The 20423-nt window shown below is 34.9% G+C and overlaps 1 protein-coding gene across 2 annotated transcripts in view; it reads left to right on the forward strand.

Annotated features, from left to right (window-relative positions):
* LOC126457996 (DNA polymerase delta catalytic subunit) overlaps positions 1–20423 on the forward strand; it is a 167785-nt gene that overhangs the window by 131623 nt on the left and 15739 nt on the right. The window lies entirely within an intron of this gene.

The raw sequence follows: 20423 nt of genomic DNA on the forward strand, positions 1-20423 counted from the left end.
TTCCAATCCCGGGAGTGGAAAGATCTAACTTAGGGGGGAAAAAGGACAGGTATACACTCGCGCGCGCCCACACACACACACACACACACACACACACACACACACACACACACACACACACGTACGTGCGCACACACACACGTGCGCATCCGTCCATCCATCCGCAAATATTGTGCGGATCGATGTGTGTGTGTGTGTGTGTGTGTGTGTGTGTGTGTGTGTGTGTGTGCAAGTGTATACCTGTCCCTTTTTCCCCCTAAGGTAAGTCTTTCCGCTCCCAGGATTGGAATGACTCCTTACTCTCTCCCTTAAAACCCACATCCTTTCGTCTTTCCCTCTCCTTCCCTCTTTCCTGATGAAGCAACCTTGGGTTGCGAAAGCTTGAAATTTGTGTGTGTGTTTGTGTTTGTGTGTTTTTTATTGTCTCCTGTCAACATACCAACACTTTCGTTTGATGAGTTAAAACATCTTTGTTTTTAGATATATTTTTCCCATGTGGAATGTTTCTCTTTATTATATATATATAATAGAAGGAAACATTCCACGTGGGAAAAAATATATCTAAAAACAAAGATGATGTGACTTACCAAACGAAAGTGCTGGCACGTCGATAGACACACAAACATACACACAAAATTCAAGCTTTCGCAACAAACTGTTGCCTCATCAGGAAAGAGGGAAGGAGAGGGAAAGACGAAAGGATATGGGTTTTAAGGGAGAGGGTAAGGAGTCATTCCAATCCCGGGAGCGGAAAGACTTACCTTAGGGGGGAAAAAAGGACGGGTATACACTCGCGCGCGCACACACACACACACATCCATCCACACATATACAGACACAAGCAGACATATATACTTTTGGATTAAAGGAGACCACTCACTGGAAAGCAAAAGTGTGGAGTTATTAACAGGCGCACCCACAAAAAAGAAAGAAAACTTGCTAGCTTTCAGAGTAATACTTTTCAATTGAGAGTACACACACACACACACACACACACACACACACACACACACACTTTTACTCCTACATGCTGCTGGTAAAGCAGTGTGCAACGTGTTTGTGTGTGTGATGGTTTATTATTATTATTATTTAAAAAAAGAAGCTCGAAAAAGGATCACTTAAAAATATATCAATTTATTTTTCTTTTCTGTGTGAGCCCGCCATGAACTCAACACTTCCACTTTTTGGTGAGTGGTCTGAGTCAATCTAGAAGTATATTTACATTCCACCAGACCTTTCCCATAAAATTAATATATGTTGTTCAATAAAATTCTGGCTGTCCATTTTACACTTCTATTACTAAGCGGCTAACTTGGGGCACTGTCTCAGCTGCAGGTTACCTATCTAGTGTCTTCCAGGGGCAACAGAAATTTGATTTTCAGTATTTCATACACAGCATGCGTATTACCCAGTATATATTCATCCAGTATTTGAGAATGAGAGCATTTACAAACTTTCAAAAAATTTTACATGTAATTTCAAACCTGTACGGAACTTATTCTCTGACATCCTGAACAAAATGATTGAAAGGAAAAAAGTTTATTGCTTGCTGAAAGTTACTGCATGAACAACGAAAATGTAGCATCAGGTGTGACATTTTATTTTAATTAAACACTTCTTTACTACTTACTCTGTCTGTAAGACATTTTGCACACAGCATTAATATACACTGCTGAATATACCTGCAAAACTATATCATTGTACAAAACAAATTTCATAAGATTTGACATAATAAACATTGAGTTGTGTGAGAAACCAGTTTTTCTTAAAACAGAACACAAATTGCCCAGGGTGTACTTATTAGGATTTGACAATGAGAGCACTTAGCAACTTCCAAACAGACTTTAAAAATAATTTCAAACCTTTTCATAGTTAACTTATTTGTGAAGCAATCAAATGTGTGAGCTGTTTTACACATCGGAGTTTGATTCTTTAAAGACTCAGGGGTTGGTATTTACTGGTCAGTCCTATTCCATGGATTGCACTGATAGTGGTGTCTAGGATATGGAAAGAAGTAAAAGATGTACATTCAATTTAAATGCAGTATAGTGCAATAAAATTACTGTGGAGGTAGCCTTCAGTGGAGTAGTAGTAGTTTCCCAGTTTAATTCAGTGTTAAGCACTACCACATTGCTTATGTGACATTTAGGGCTGGTTGTGTAAAGCAGTTGAACTCAGATTAATGCAGAAAATGACCTCAGATCAAGTGAGCCCAGAAATTTTCTTTGTATAAACATTAATCTCAGATTATTTCACCAAAAAGTAGGATCAACTTTGACTGGTGAAACTGTGCCAATCAGGCCAAAGTTGAACTGCAGTTGAGAGTTAACGACGTAGTGACATTATTAGAACTATGTTCCCCCCTTCTCATTCCTCTGCAACAGAAATAAGGGTTAAAAAGAGGTAAATAATAAAAGAAGCTATTATTAACACAAAAAATGGTAAATAAATAAATAGTATGTGCGGATGGATATGTGTGTGTATGCGAGTGTATACCTGTACTTTTTTCCTCCTAAGGTAAGTCTTTCCGCTCCCGGGATTGGAATGACTCCTTACCCTCTCCCTTAAAACCCACATCCTTTCGTCTTTCCCGATGAAGCAGCCGTTGGTTGCGAAAGCTAGAATTTTGTGTGTATGTTTGTGTTTGTTTGTGTGTCTATCAACCTGCCAGCGCTTTCGTTTGGTAAGTCACATCTTCTTTGTTTTTAGATAAATAAATAAATATGTGAATATGCCACTCTCACACTGCTGAAGCTGGACATATTTTTTTTATCTGTGAAGTTGGATATAGAATCTATAGGCTATGAATGCAGATGATAACAGATCTCATAACAATTCATGGAGACGACATGTAATTAATGTGATTATTGCCCATTTCATAATGATTGACCCCTGACTTTGAGCTCATTTTCTGGTCACATTGTATTGTGAACACCAATATTTTATACGGTGCTGGAATCATGGAAATGCCTACTTTTATTTGGTGTGTGAATACTTTATCATAATTGAAATGGGATGGCATATGCTGTAATCTTTAAGAGAAACTGTGCTTTTTCTAGCATGTGTCAGCTTTAAGGACACACAAAAACCAGACTGCAACTAGGAGAAAAAACTTTCCTTAGCACAGTTTAAAGGTACAACCTTGTCCTATTCACTTGTGTTTCTCTGATAACTCATTTCATTGCTGTAGTGTCAAACGCAAGACACTACAATTGAGCTTACAATCATAGTTATTGCAACAGAGAATTTTGGTTACATCGTATGTCTTCACTAATAAATACTTCTCGTGCTTGTCAGTATAGAGTTTGTTTAGCAATTGGTTGAGAAGGTGCAGTGTATGCGAGGCTGTGGTGAAGTGTAGCTGTCACATCAGTGTGCTGCCACTGTTGTAATGTGCCATAAGCGCCTGTTCATCAGCAAAGAATGGTAACTTCATAGTTGCATTCCAGTATGCGATTGCCGTGTTCAGTTTTTGTTGCAAATGGAGGGAAATAATATGGGAAATTGCAAATAAGTGCTCAATATACAAGCAACTCACAATAAATGAACATTAATTACTTTTGAATGCATTACGGGAACAGCAGTGATCAATGTCTTATAAATATTTACTATTAAAAGTCTTGATCACGATTTATTTATCAAGGTGACCGGTTTCGACCACTACTGTGGTCATCTTCAGACCTACAAGTTGTATACAAAGCTCTAATTAGAGGGCTACATACATAAGAGAAAATACATAAAGTTATAAAGCTATAAAATGTTGAATTACCATTGAGTAGGAGCCTCTTTCTGTTGGAGAATCACTACTGGAGGAACCAGTGCACGTCTTACTATATATAATGGAGGCTCCACCCACTTCTGACTGCATGATGTCATTACTAACCAATGAGTTATAATGTATCAATTTCCTTTTGGATTGCATCATGTTGGAGAGGTAATTTCAGTATCCTATGTATCATAGTTTTAAAAAATGCCATTTTGTATCTTGATGGATGGCATGATGTAGCATTTATTATTACGTCAGTTGATGTGGGTATTCTATAAATAGAAATATTATGTTTACAGTTTAAAATTTCTTAGTTAAAAGAACATTGTCAAGAATTAGAAATAAGTACACACTAAACTTAGCTTATTAAACAGCTATTGTCAATTAAGAAGCGTTAAAAAATATTTGAATATGTAGGAAAATGAACTTCGGTTTGGCAGTACATGGGTTGCCCTCTCAAGGCCTGTCAGTGAACCATTTGGAACCATTGGTTGCCATGGCGAAGTTGGACGCCGTTGCAAAGATGAGGCAGCAGGCTTTTTTCACTGAAGTTGTTGTAAAGTCGATAGTCGAACTAGTGGTTGCCATGGTGAGGACAAACGCCAGTGCAAAGATGTGGCAGCAGGCTTCTTTCCAACGAAGTTGTTGTGAAGTGGAATGGCGAAGACTGTCGCGTCAGACGATGTATTATTGAGCAGCAACATGTCTTTATTGAAACGATATTTAAAGAGTAAGCTACAATAAACTGTAGCTGACATGTGTACTACATGCTGCATAAATATGATAAAAAGTAGTTGTCCGTATATATGAAATATTATCTATGAAGTTGATATGTAGATTACATGTGCCAATTATTTTATAGGCATTGCTATTCCTCAAGTTAGATGCCAGTCTTATAAGCAAATAAAAATGAAAGAATTTAAAATTATAAGCCATAGTGTCAAAAATAAAAGGATGTGAATTAGCAATATGCAGTCTAAAAGCATATAAGCAAAAATTCTAAAACAGATAGTCAATCATAAAATAATGTTTGGTAAAATACAATTACAATGTAAAGGTAAAATATTTGCTAAAAGTCTTAATAATTTAAAAAAAAATTTTTAAAAACATTTTAAAACTAAACACAGAAGAGGAAACATTCTAAAGCAGATCATCAAAAAGCTCAAAGAAATGTTTGTCTTTGAACTGAAGTAATGGATTACTTTTGTGAAGTGAAAAGATTTCAATTTCTTCTAAGGTATTTAGCAGTGGTCCTTTTGGCACAGTGTGTAATATTTTCAAATTGCTAGAAATGCAACCCTCAGAATGATTGTATCCATCAAGATGTTGACCAAATATTGATTTGGTACGTGCGGTACCAGTAGTATGTTCTTTGAAACGTGTTAAAAAGTTACGGCCAGTTTGGCCAATATACTGTTTCTCACAGTCTTCACATATTATTTTGTAAACGCCTGACTTTTGGTGTATATTTGAGTCTCCAATTGTGTGTTTCAGTTTCATTTGTAGGGGGTTATTAGTTTTAAATGCTATTGTCACGCTTGTGTTCCTAAATAATTTATTTATTTTATCTGAGATAGGTCCTATGTATGTCATTTGTGTAAATCTCTTCTTGGAATTTATAACAGCATCATTTGTTTCTTGTAATTTTTGATATAACAGATCAACCTGATGGGAATTATAATTGTTAGCAACTGCTGTCTGTTTTAATGTATCAATTTCCTTTTGGATTGCATCATGTTGAAGAGGTAATTTCAGTATCAAATGTATCATAGTTTTAAAAAAAATGCCATTTTGTATCTTGATGGATGGCATGATGTAGCATTTATTATTACGTCGGTTGATGTGGGTTTTCTATAAATAAAAATATTATGTTTTCCATTCTGATTTGTAATTGTGAGGTCCAGGAAATTAATACTATTGTTACTTTCGTGTTCTACTGTAAATACAAGTTTTGGATGTAAATTATTTAAGTTGTTAGCGAAAGCATCAATTTCTTCCTTAGAGCCGTTATATAATAGCAGTGTGTCGTCAACATATCTTTTGTAGTATATAATTTTATTTGTTATTTCTGGATTATTTTTGGAAAATTGGATTTCAACGTAGTTGATGAAGATATCTGCTATAGTGCTAGCCAGGGAATTCCCCATTGCAAGTCCATCTTCCTGTATGTATATTTTATTATTAAACGAAAAATAATTAAAATCTAGAGTAATTCTTAACAGTTCGATGAATTCTACTATTTCTTTGGGGCTCATGATTTTGTAATGCGTTAAGTTATCATTAGTAATAGAGATAGTCTCTTGAATAGGTATATTTGTGTAAAGATTTGTGATGTCCAATGATGCGAACCTTGCATGTTTTGGAATATCCACATCATAAATTAACTTAGTCAATTCGAAACTGTTTTTAATACTATAATTTTCTAAAAATTAGCAATCAGTTGTCACCATTAATATTTTCACAGCTACTTAACTTTACAGATGACAAAATTAATGCAGTGCGAGAAACTATTCTTAATAAGCATAATAAGAAAATTGCAGCTCTTGTTAGTCACCAGAATGTGTGTTCACAAGATGTTTCACCAAATGTACATAACTTTTATCCAAGAGTAACAAATCTAACCAAAATTTCTTTTACTCCTGCTCAGACAACACTTTTAAACAAAGGCCTAGAATATAATTTAGCTCCACAATTGGGCAATGCAAATATTAAACGTGTGATTGCTGATGTAAAGATTGCTGCAAAACATGCACAATTTAGTAGGTCTGAAATATGTGACATTGCACGTAAAACTAAGAATGTCATTACTAATGAAAAAGATAAAAATAAACATAATGAATTAAAACTTGTAAAGCAAATCAACCAGAAGTTAATAACTAATAAAGCTATTGCAATCAAGGCGGATAAAGGGAATACTCTTGTCATTGTTAGCGAAGATGAATATGTTTCTAAGACTTTACAATTTTTTAACACTAATGGAATAACTGAGGTTAATAAAGACCCGACTTAAAGATTTCAAACAAAAATTAAAAAGCTGATTGATGATAGTGACTCTTTACTTTCACCTAAAGATAAAATAACACTTAAACTTATGAACCCCACTTTACCTAAGTTGAGATCGCAAATCAAATTACACAAACCAAATTTACCATTTCGTCCAATCGTTAATAATACCAATAGTCCCTCTTATAACCTGAACAAAAAGCTTAATCAAATCTTAAAGTCCTTCTACGTTTATGAAGAAATTTATAGTATTAAAAACAGTTTCGAATTGACTAAGTTAATTTATGATGTGGATATTCCAAAAAACGCAAGGTTCGCATCGTTGGACATCACAAATCTTTACACAAATATACCTATTCAAGAGACTATCTCTATTACTAATGATAACTTAACGCATTACAAAATCATGAGCCCCAAAGAAATAGTAGAATTCATCGAACTGTTAAGAATTACTCTAGATTTTAATTATTTTTCATTTAATAAAGATGGACTTGCATTGGGGAATTCCCTGGCTAGCACCATAGCAGATATCTTCGTCAACTACGTTGAAATCCAATTTTCCAAAAATAATCCAGAAATAACAAATAAAATTATATACTACAAGAGATATGTTGACGACACATTGCTGTTATATGACGGCTCTAAGGAAGAAATTGATGCTTTCGCTAACAACTCAAATAATTTACATCCAAAACTTATATTTACAGTAGAACACGAAAGTAACAATAGCATTAATTTCCTGGACCTCACAATTACAAATCAGAATGGAAAACATAATATTTCTATTTATAGAATACCCACATCAACCGACGTAATAATAAATGCTACATCATGCCATCCATCAAGATACAAAATGGCATTTTTTAAAACTCTGATACATAGGATACTGAAATTACCTCTCCAACATGATGCAATCCAAAAGGAAATTGATACATTAAAACAGATAGCAGTTGCTAACAATTATAATTCCCATCAGGTTGCTCTGTTATATCAAAAATTACAAGAAACAAATGATGCTGTTATAAATTCCAAGAAGAGATTTACACAAATGACATACATGGGACCTATCTCAGATAAATTAAATAAATCATTTAAGAACACAAGTGTGACAATAGCATTTAAAACTAATAACCCCCTACAGATGAAACTGAAACACACAATTGGAGACTCAAATATGTACCAAAAGTCAGGCGTTTACAAAATAATATGTAATGACTGTGAGAAACAGTATATTGGCCAAACTGGCAGTAACTTTTTAACACGTTTCAAAGAACATACTACTGGTACTGCACGTACCAAATCAATATTTGGTCAACATCTTGATGGATACAATCATTCTGAGGGTTGCATTTCTAGCAATTTGAAAATATTACATACTGTGCCAAAAGGACCACTGCTAAATACCTTAGAAGAAATTGAAATCTTTTCACTTCACAAAAGTAATCCATTATCTGTTTTAAACGAACAACTTCAGTTCAAAGACAAACATTTCTTTGAGCTTTTCGATGATCTGCTTTAGAATGTTTCCTCTTCTGTGTTTAGTTTTAAAAGGTTTTTAAAAAAAATTTTTTTTTGATTATTAAGACTTTTAGCAAATATTTTACCTTTACATTGTAATTGTATTTTACCAAACATTATTTTATGATTGACTATTTGTTTCAGAATTTTTGCTTACATGCTTTTAGACTGCATATTGCTAATTCACATCCTTTTATTTTTGACACTATGGCTTATAATTTTAAATTCTTTCATTTTTATTTGCTTATAAGACTGGCATCTAACTTGAGGAATAGCAATGCCTTTAAAATAATTGGCACATGTAATCTACATATCAACTTCATAGATAATATTTCATATATACGGACAACTACTTTGTATCATGTTTATGCAGCATGTAGTATACATGTCAGCTACAGTTTATTGTAGCTAACTCTTTAAAAATCGTTTCAATAAAGACATGTTGCTGGTCAATAATACATCGTCTGACGCGACAGCCTTCGCCATTCCATTTCACAACAACTTCGTTGGAAAGAAGCCTGCTGCCACATCTTTGCACTGGCGTTTGTCCTCACCATGGCAACAACTTCAGTGAAAAAAGCCTGCTGCCTCATCTTTGCAACGGTGTCCAACTTCACCATGGCAACCAATGGTTCCAAATGGTTCACTGACAGGCCTTGAGAGGGCAACCCATGTACTGCCAAACCGAAGTTCATTTTCCTACACATTCAAATATTTTTTAACGCTTCTTAATTGACAATAGCTGTTTAATAAGCTAAGTTGAGTGTGTACTTATTTCTAATTCTTGACAATGTTCTCTTAACTAAGAAATTTTAAACTGTAATTCGACTTATAACTCATTGGTTAGTAATGACATCATGCAGTCAGAAGTGGGTGGAGCCTCCATTATATATAGTAAGACATGCACTAATTTCTCCAGTAGTGATTCTCCAACAGAAAGAGGCTCCTACTCAATGGTAATTCAACATTTTATAGCTTTATAACTTTATGTATTTTCTTTTATGTATGTAGCCCTCTAATTAGAGCTTTGTATACAACTTGTAGGTCTGAAGATGACCACAGTAGTGGTCGAAACCGGTCACCTTGATAAATAAATCGTGATCAAGACTGTTTTTAATAGTAAATGAACGTTAGTTTAGCACAATTCAACAGGAAATGGAAAAGTCGATTATACCAATAAATTTTGCGGTAGAGAATGATATCTGAAGTAAAATTTACCTTAATTGCTTTTGCTGCTGGCTGAGGTCTGAAATATGCTCACTATTTTTATTTACTTAAATTTGGCATATTTCGTGAGGCGATATTTGTCTTGGCTTCAGTTGTCTAGTGGAAGTGTGATTCCACAATGCATTTTTGTCGGCTGCAGAAATGACGTGGTTCAATGCGTTTGCCTCATTTTTGGTGCTTCAAATACCATTTCTTCGAATGTGGTTTCTTCTTAAAGTTTATATAAAAAAATAGTAACATAATTCATTTTTTTCTGTTCACTAGCAAATTATTTGTAACGGCGACCTGCACATTGTTCTACCGTCAACACACACCAAGAGTTAACTGCCGACTAACTACAGTCAAAGACGACTCCAGCGTCAAAGACATTTTACACAACACACAAGCTTCCACTTGTAATCAGTCTCTTTGATATTCTTCGCCACATTTACTAATAGTAATCAATATGCTTTCACTCTCAAAAATATAAGTAAAATAGCATATAATAAGGCAAATTACAATAAAAAAATTCTGACAAAATAATAAGAAAACATTTACAATTTGGTATCCGGTAGAAAATAATATATCTCCCAGGTCCATTACAAATGCTCCCCAGGGCTTTTGTTGTTATGAACATATACAACAAAATACCGACCACACTCAGTAATGGATCTGTATTACACAATTAGTACATTAATGATGCAGTCTGATAACATCTTCCAAATTTGGACTCTTTGAATCTGTGGACTTGTTACTGGCTGTTGTTGCAATGATCCTTCCCCATCAATCTCATACACAAAAAATTCAAGTAAAGAAATTATTTAACATGACAAATATACATGGTATAAAACATACATGAGAAATATTCTAACATACAGCATACAGATTGAAAATAATAGTAAGATAAAACTCCTTTGCTAGAATAAGATATCTACAACCACTTCTTTGGTCACACTGTGCCAACTGGTTCTCATAATTAAATTCTTTTTCATATTAATGTTAATTTCATTTTGCTTACATATTGTACAATAAAAAATGATACTGGACATATATATAGTGTAGGGTTTTTTTTCTCTATATATATTTGCCTTTTATATATTTTTACTTCTGATTTTCTTTTTGAATTTTTTTACTCATGTTTTTTTGTTTTATAAATTTTTTTGCTTATGATTTTTTTTTTTTTAATTTTTTATATATATTTTTTTACTCATGTTTTTATTTTGTAATTTCTGCCCCCCCCCCCCCCCCCCCCATGATTTTCTTCTTTTAGTACAGCTAAAGATACATCAGTATTATCTAAAAAAAATTTTTTTTTTACAATTATTTATGTACACTTCCCTCTCTACTACAATATTACTACAAGTCACATTCTTGTGCAGAGTACTTCCCCTCCCCATAACATCAGTATAAAGAACAATAAATTGCTCATATATCATGAGGCTTTATCTAAAATTGGTTTTGAACCTTATATCTTTGCATGCATGCAGGGAAGACTTATCTTCCAAAAATTAGAAAAAAATTCAGAAATGCTCACTATGGAGACTTTTCTTTGTAAAAAAGTAAAAATAAATCTCTCTCTCTTTCTTTGTTACAACAGTGTTTTTTTCCATTAGTTTCAATTAACATGTGACTTCAAATTATTAATTTATACATGCAAATATACATACTTGGTTGTACAGGTAGTTTTGTTCTAACAAGCATATTCCAGTGGAGGACTTTTGTTTTAGATGATAATAGGTTATTTAAATTTTGAAATTATGATTTCTGTTTATGTAGTTTCAAAGAGACAACATTCCTGAGACCAAATAATTTCTTTGACTTAGGGTATACCGAACGATAAGCATTAGGGTGTGGATTTTCTATGACTTCAAAAGGCCCAATATAGATATCAAAGAATTTTTTAATTTCTGAAGTTAACATTTTTGATTTTTCATTAGATTTGACCAGAAGAAGAAACAATATCTTCTCTCTCTTGCATGGTTAAAGGTGTACATTTAGGAAATTCAGTAAGTTCTGATATAAGAGTTGGAAGTCTAATATTAAACATAGTCTCATACGGTGAAAATCCTGTGGAACTATGTTGTAGGCTATTCATAATATCTTCAAAATTTCGAATGTGCTCAAACCAGGTTGGATGTTTATGGCTACAATAGATTCTACAAAGTCTCCCAATTTCCCTCATATGTCTTTCTGCAGGATTGGTGGATGGAGAATAAACAGATATAAGTATATGCTTCAATTTTGATCTTTTTCCAAATTTTAGAGGTGAACTGTGAACCATTATCTGATAATATAGCTTTCGGTTTACCCACCTGTGCGAAATAATCTCTTTCAATTTTTATTATAATTTCATGGCTAGTAGCTTTTTTCACTGGATATAGTTTAATTAATTTTGAAAATACATCTACCATAACAAATATGTAACAGTGATCACATTTACTCTTTGGTAACATTCCATATAAGTCCACTGCGATAAGATCTAAAGGTTTTTCCGGAATAATGTTTTGCATCTCTCCACCACGTCTTTGATTGCTCACTTTAACTCTCTGACATTTGTCACAGGTTGCCAATTCTTTTCTTACCTTCTTTCCGATATTGTAAAAATAAACGTTTTCTTGTCTTTTGAATGCACTTCTGTATCCCACAATGACCAAACTTTCATGTATGTAAATGATTAGCTTTTCAGCATCTGCCTCTGGCCAACACAGTTTCCAATTATCAGAATCTACATCTGTTCTCCAAAATAAAATCCCCTTATGTAATTTGTAAAATTTATCAAGTTTCTCATACCCCTTCTTGCCTAACATTCTTTGATTAATTTCCAACTTTGATCTAAATTTTGATTTTTTTCTAATTTTGTTACACATAGTTCTAATTGTTTTCTCATTTTCCACCCCTTTCAGGTATCTAATTTTAAATTGTTTTTCCTCCTCTTGTTCAAAAATCTCCTTTTCTCCCCCAATGGGTAACCTTGAAAGTGAATCAGCTACTACATTCTCAGAACCTTTTATGTGCTTGATTTCAAAGTCAAACTGTTGCAGAAATATTGCCCATCTGGTCAATCTACTGTGGTATAATTTGCACTCTTGTAAGTAACTCAAAGCTTTGTGATCCGAAAATACTATGGTTTTATGTCCAGTAAGGTAAATTCTAAATTTTGTAAAAGCCCAGTGAATTGCCAAAAGTTCCTTCTCTGTGACTATAATTTTTCTCATGCTTGAGCAACATTCTGCTTGCAAATGCTATGGTACAATGTATCTTAACTCCATTCTCTACTCTTTCTTGAAATAACTCTGCTCCAAGCCCATAATTACTGCTATCAGTATTCAAACAAAATGGTAAATTAAAATCATGTCTGTGTAATAAGTGTTGCTTCCTCAACTCTTGCTTAATTTTATCAAACTCTTCCTGACAACTTTTATCCCAAACCCAAACAGTGTTTTTCTTAAGTAACTGACTTAAACATGGTGCATTCAGACTCTGATCACTTATATGTTTTCGGTAATAACCACATAACCCAAAGAACGACTTTGTTTTTTAGTCTTAGGAATAGGGATTTCTGAATTTGCTTTAATTTTTTCTGGATCTGCCCAAATTCCCTTGTCTGTGACAACATGACCCAAAAATTTTAATTCAGAAACTGCGAATTTACATTTCTCTAATTTCAGTGTCAACCCACCTTTTTTAAGTTTTTTACAAACTGACTTCAAAATCGAAAAATGTTCCTCCCAATTTTGCCCTGTAACCAAAAAGTCATCTACATAAATTATCAGTTTAGACGCAAGTTCTTGCCCCAGTACATGATCCAAAGCTCTTATAAATTCAGAAACAGAAGAATTTAACCCAAATGGCACAACACAGTATTGGTAACTCTTACCATTGTACAAGAAAGCAGTATATTTTCTAGAATTAATCGAAAGTGGTACCTGATGAAAACCCGAGGTTAGATCCAAACTTGACATATATTTTATATCTGTAAATTTATAGAGTAACTCATCAATATTTTTGGGATGGTCTGTCTGTCTGAACAAAATTTTGTTTAAGTGTCTTAGAGTCCAAAACCAATGTTACTCCACCATCTTTTTTCGAAACTACTACTAGAGGATTATTATATGCACTGATACTCCTTTCTATTATATTACATCCTTCCATCTTTTTCAGCTCTTTCTCAACAGCAGGTCTTTTTGATATTGCAATACTGTATGGTTTTATGAAAAATGGTTCATGAGGTTTTACCTGAAGCTCACACTGATAACCCTTTACCCTACCAGGTATGTCACTGAAAACATCACTGTATTCCCACAGCAGATTTTCTAACTGTTGTTTTTGCTTCCCAGATAAATTTTGTGTTTCTGAAATTTTCAAATTTACTAAATTCCCAAATTCAACTTCATCAGTATCAAATCTACGAATTTCAATATTCTCCAATCTATTTTCTTTTAGTAAATTGATACTGTCGAAATTTCCATTACTCTGATCACCAAGTGTGTTCACAAAATTTGTCTGAATATATTCCCTTTCACTAGTTTCTATCAAAAGTTTTCTTCCAACCCAATCAAATGCTGTATTTACTTTTACTACCCAATTCATACCCAAAAGAAAATCCTCATTAAATTCCTGAATTACAAAACATCCATGTGTGAACAACTTGCCTTCAATTAAAAATGTCACTAAAGCCTGGCTTTTTGCCAATTTATTGCTCTTCCCAGTAGCACCTATTATCTTTACACCAACAACTGGCATTTCAACATAATCTTTCCCCGCTTTCAATTTCTTGCTTAACCTTTCAGATATTCCCGAGATCTCACTTCCTGTATCAATTAAACATTTACCAATCCATGACCCAATTTGAACTTTTATATAAGGACTGCAAAATTGATCACTTTTCTCAGAACCTGTATCCTCATGTAATAAATCACTTTCAATTTCCCCAAACCTATACTTATCAGAATCATATGGTATACCATTATATGTATTATTTGTCACAGTTATAAAATTTGCACAAGATACAAAATTGTCATCAGTACTCTCTATTATCTCAAATAGCCAAGAATTTTCATCCAAATCACATTGTATACTATTGAAGTACTTATCCTTCAGCTTTTCAAAAATAAAATATCTCATCTTTTTCCACCACTCAGGATATACAGTTTCACATACATTAATAAGCATCTTTCGAAAGTTCTTGTCAAAAGAAATAGTTTCACTGTTCAGCCGTAGATTCATAAGAAATGTGTGTGTGTGTGTGTGTGTGTGTGTGTGTGTGTGTGTGTGTGTGTGTCATTAGTATCTGTAAATGTTTCACTTAGGCTAGAAGTTATATATGTGTCATCATTATTTGTGTAGTCAGATTCTTTACCAACAACATCAAAATTCACACTTTCACATACACCCTGCTTGCGAGCCTTATTCATCCTGGTAACATCCCTGAGAATTTCTGTAATATTCTCACTATTTAATCCATTTTCAACCATGTGTATACCCAACTCCCTATTTAAACTAATGAAACACCTTTCCTCAACACCATCATCAATGCCATTACCATCATTACCAACTTTATCATCAACATCATTATCATTATACATGTTCAGGTCATACACATTCAAATTATCCCCCAAAATATGATTTCCCCTTTCTAAAGTTACCAGATCCCTTTCACCAATATTTTCATTCTCACAGCACGCATTCTCTCTTTCATTCACACACGTCTCTGAACTACTATAAATTACATCATCTGACAGTGTTGTTCTTTTCTGCACTAGTGTAAAACTCTGTCAAATTAAATGAATCCCAATTACTTTTATCTACTGTACGTTCTTGTGTACTGAAAATTTTATCTTTATCAATATCATCATTATTTTCCTTTTGAAATTTCTTCAATAAGTAACAACTAATAACCTCATGTGATAGTTTAGGTTTGGAACTGTCATGGTTGGGTTTATGATAGTCACGTCCATTGGTCCTTTCATCATGCTCACCTTCTGCCTTGACCTTGCGGACCTTCAAGGGGGCGTCTACTCGTTTTTTATTTCCTGAATTGCAACTGGTTCCTGTTTGAACTGCTGATTGTGGTTCTGCCAATGTCTCTGATCAACATTTCTGTTCCCATTCCTATGCCAAACATTACCTGGTTGTTGGTAGTTTCTATTGTACTGATCTCTAGCAAAATTTCTGTGATTTTGATCCCTAAAGTGTTCCCTATTTTGTTGATTATTTCCGTGAAAATGTTGTTCTTGTTTTGGATGAAAATTATGGTCCTTCTTTTGAAAATTGTTATATCCCCCTGAAGTTTGACTGACACCATGATAATTGTTTTGTTCCCTTTTTTGAAAGTTGTCATTTCCCCAATTTTGAGCATTACCTTTCTGAGTAATCCCACTGTGTGTTCTTGTTGTTACCCTATCCAACTTTTCAATATAATTGAGAAACTGCTCAACATTACTATCAGGACAATGAACTAAACTCAACTGCATTGCTGATGGCAATCTTCTCTTTAAGGTATCAATTTTGATTAAGTCATCCAAAGGTTTTGTTAAATGAATAAGTTTTTGAAGTTCACTTTTGCAAAATTGTTTCATGCTCCCATCTGATTCTCTATAGTTTCTCCCATTCAAAAATTCACTTTTGATTCTAGTTTGTTTAAGATCATCCCAAAAATTTTCCAGAAATTTTGATTCAAATTCTGAAAAGGTCATCCCCACAGTTACAATCTGGTTTGCCCAAGTCAAAGCTTCCCCTTCAAGAATTTTTTTAATTTTCATATCATCTGGTGAGTGAGGTAAAAAAACAATCCTTACAATACTGTATAGAATCAACGGGGTGTAAGGGTCCATCTACCGAAAAGTGCTTCACTGGAATATTAAATACAAGACTGCATGTGTTGACATTGTGATTTTTGCTTTGAAATTCAGTGTCAAAACTTTCAAGTTTCTCGCTAAGTTCTTTGACAGATTTTTTGTTTTCTAAATCACTGCATTCTACTTTTTTTTCTAGAGTAACCGAACGATTGTCGGTTTTTTTTTCTACATTTTTTACTAAAACGTTTGTGTTCTCATCCAAATTTTTAATTTCCCCTTTTATCTCATTAAAATCAATTAAATTTCTTTCCCTATCTGCCAGTAACTCATTTTTTACAGTCTTACTTTCATCGCTCAATTTAGCATCAATTTCATTTATTTTGCTTCCACAGATTCAGTTTTTTCCTCAATACTGCCAACTCTGTTCGAAAGATCACCCACTTGGGTATTGACTGCTTGGACTTGCAACAAAATGTTATCAATTTTTTCATCCCACTAAGTCTTATTGTCGTCAACTGATTGTTTAATTTCTTTCGTGAAATTTACAAGAAAACTTTTTAAATCAAATTGATCGGTTCATTCTGTTTCATTTGACCTGTCCTGATTTTCGAAGTCTATTAAATTACTACTTTCTACTTTAGGCACAATACTCTCGAAAATCTCATAAGTCATTGTGAAGAAAAAAAATTTATACACAGCAATACAAAACAAGATAAAAATATTGTTTTAACAAAATTGCGGGTTTCGTGACTTATCTGGAGCACTCTTCTACTGTTGCAAATCCATGTTTTCCATCCATGTGATTGTTGACCAAAATTCTTAAAAAAAATTTTTTTTCTGTCAAAAATTATATTTTTTGCTGAAACATTTCTTCTCCAAAACTTTTACTTCCCGATGAACACAAATACTGTAACACACATTCTGAAAAACTGGTATGAACACACACAAATTTTCTTCTTCGTAGCACTGTTGAAGATCTCGTGAACACAATATCCCAGCTGAGCCCCCAGTTGAAGTATGTTCACTATTTTTATTTACTTAAATTTGGCATATTTCGTGACAGTACCTTTTCCGTAACATGTTTACAAGGCGATATTTGTCTTGGCTTCAGTTGTCTAGTGGAAGTATGATTCCACAATGCAGTTTTGTTGGCTGCAGAAATGACCTGGTTCAATGCGTTTGCCTCATTTTTGGTGCTTCAAATACCATTTCTTCGAATGTGGTTTCTTCTTAAAGTTTATATAAAAAAATAGTAACATAATTCATTTTTTTCTGTTCACTAGCAAATTATTTATAACGGCGACCTGCACATTGTTCTACCGTCAACACACACCAAGAGTTAACTGCCGACTGACTTCAGTCAAAGACGACTCCAGTGTCAAAGACATTTTTTGCTGTTGCAATCATCTACTTGGCTCAGCAACAGTTCTATTGCTATGTTAATACAGTAGGTTCTTCGTGCATAGCTGGTTTCAAGTGTGTGTACATGACTAACTGAATTCCTCTAGACACTTTGGAGAACACTTCCAGAGTGGAGAGACACAACTGTACAGTATCATTTACTTTAAAATTCTTGTTCTCCTTTGCTACCTTTGTAGTGTAACGACGTATTAGTTTTCGTTTGATATATGTATGACCATGTGCAGACTTCGTCACCTACGTCAGTTACAACCCACTTCAAAATGATTCGTATTCTTTTAAATTGTCATAGAATGGTTCTTGAACGAAACTGTAAAACATCAGTTGAGTCGTGTGCAAAGAATTACATCACTTGGGCCAATTGGTTTTTGTAACTTTTTCGAATTTAAATTTCGTTTGTTTCTCCTCAGAAATTATATTGACACACGTTATCTTGATCTAATCGATATCAGAATCACACATTAAATAAACTTTTTAGATTCAAAGTTTCGGTGAACGCCGTAAGAATCACGAATCTTGTCAAATATATTATTAATCCGTTCACATAATTCTTCATAAATAAATCTTCAAGACACGTGTTTCAACTTTAGCAGCATACACTATTTTATTAGCTTCCTACACATACAGATGTGAACTTGAGCGTTGAGAGTTAGTGACTGACATTTCAATAAGATTAAGCTCTATATGACGTCATTGTTGTACAAAAAGAGTATAAAACTTCATTTTTAATTTTTAGAAGCACGACGCAACAACTCGGTTCCAGGATCTTCTGTTGCTCCTTGGCTGTCGACCCGCGACGTATAGCGGCCAGCAATTTCCTCTCTGGTCGCGGCAACGAAGATGCTGTCCTCGTTCGTTGCGCCGCCCTCTCCGTACATGAAACACATAAAAAAAATACAAAACTTTTAGATAATTCACATCTATTACAAATAATAAGAAAACACATAAACAAAACTAAATTAAACTTATAGTCACCTGCAAACTGGGCTGACTTTGGTGGATGGGTGACGCTTAATTTCGTCCCACTACACCTTGTTCTTGACAAATGCCCAAATAAGTTCAATGGAGTTCAGTTCTCAGTACAGTACAGGCAACCACAGAAGCAAAATTTCCTTGTCGACTGATCACAGTATACTTTCCAAAAGGTATTCCTATGCCCTGATGTGTGGTTGCATGTGTTGCAGTAGGCCAGCTCTAGTAAATCCCTAATATGATAGAGCATTGGATGGAAGCTCTACATTATTGCTTTCCATCCATTCAGTAATAGAATCCTTTCTCCATTTCGTAGGTGGATTTTGTGGATACCGGATTCATCATCATGTGATGTGGAGCCTGATCTCAAATAATCGCATATCTGTTTGATAATTTTTCGAGGTCGCTTCTAAACCACTCTTTGCAGTGTCTGGCATTCATTTTATAATGATAATCAGCACCTCCTTTTTTCCAATAAAACATCAGGCAGCATTTGCATGAACTCATCTTCGTTCTCAATGTGGCACATTATAATCCTTCTTCTAGAACCAGATGGTGTTTGAATTCCTCCTTTCCAGTCCTTCCATTCCTAAACATATCCTCTGTGATAATTGTACACATTTTCTGATGCGTAAGCCAGTTTTTGTTCCTGCCACCCAAACTCTGTGGAACGATTTGCTCTACACTGGCTCTCATCAGTGGAATTAATACTCCATCCAGTGTTGTGCAGGTGGAAGAGGAGAGGAGCAGAGAAGGAAAAGACTGGTGGGTGTGTTGGCAGGAAGTGGCACGTAGTGTGGGTGAGGGCATGTGAATTGGGGGGGGGGGGGGGGGGGTGAGAGTGAAAAGGGGTGCAGAAATCGGTGAAGGGTGTGGAGGCAGTAGTTTGACGCTGCGACGATTTCAAGAATGGGGAACATGTTGTAAGGATAACTCCCATCTGTGCAGTTGGGATAAGATAGCCTGTGGCAGGACTGGAATAGAAAGTGCTGGTTGGTGGATTGGCCAGGTTTGCACCTGGGTCTTCCACAGGAATATGATACATGTGGCAAGTGGTTTGGATTGGGAGTGATGGACTAGGTGTTGCAGATGTTGGGTGGGTGACGGGACACGACTTTAGGAGGTGTGGGAAGGATCTGGGGGGGGGGGGGGGGGGGGATGACCCCAATTTCCAGAGACGGTGATTCATGATCAAAACCCTGACGAAGGATGTGGTTCAGTTCCAGTCCTGGGTGGTATTGGGTGACAAAGGGGGTTCTTCTTTGTAGTTAGTTCTTGGGGGGGTGTGGGGATTGGGTACAGGAAATCTGTTAGCAGACTGGGGAATACTGCCTATCTGTCAAGGCCTTTGTGAGACATTCAGCATACTGGGTAAGGGACTTCTTGTCACTACATATACACCATCCTTGGGTCAGTTGTATGGGAGGAATTTTTTGGTGTGGAAGGGATGGCAGCTGTCAAAAAGCAGATACCGTTGGTGGATGGTGGATTTAATGTAGACAAAAGTATGGATCGTGCCATCAGATTGGAGGAAGTCAGTGTCCAGGAAGGTGGCACACTGTGTTGAGGAGGACCCGGTGAAGCAGCTGGGAGAGGTGGTGTTGAGGTTGTGATGGAATGAGGATAGGATGTCTTGACCAAGACCCAATACCGCCTCAGAATGCAACAGCTACATCACATCCTTTATCAGGCTTTTGATTATCTATAGTTACGCCCTGAAATGAGGGACAACTTACCAAAGA

This window comes from Schistocerca serialis, chromosome 2 (genome assembly GCF_023864345.2).
Source record: "Schistocerca serialis cubense isolate TAMUIC-IGC-003099 chromosome 2, iqSchSeri2.2, whole genome shotgun sequence".
NCBI classification, from domain to species: Eukaryota; Metazoa; Arthropoda; class Insecta; order Orthoptera; family Acrididae; genus Schistocerca; species Schistocerca serialis.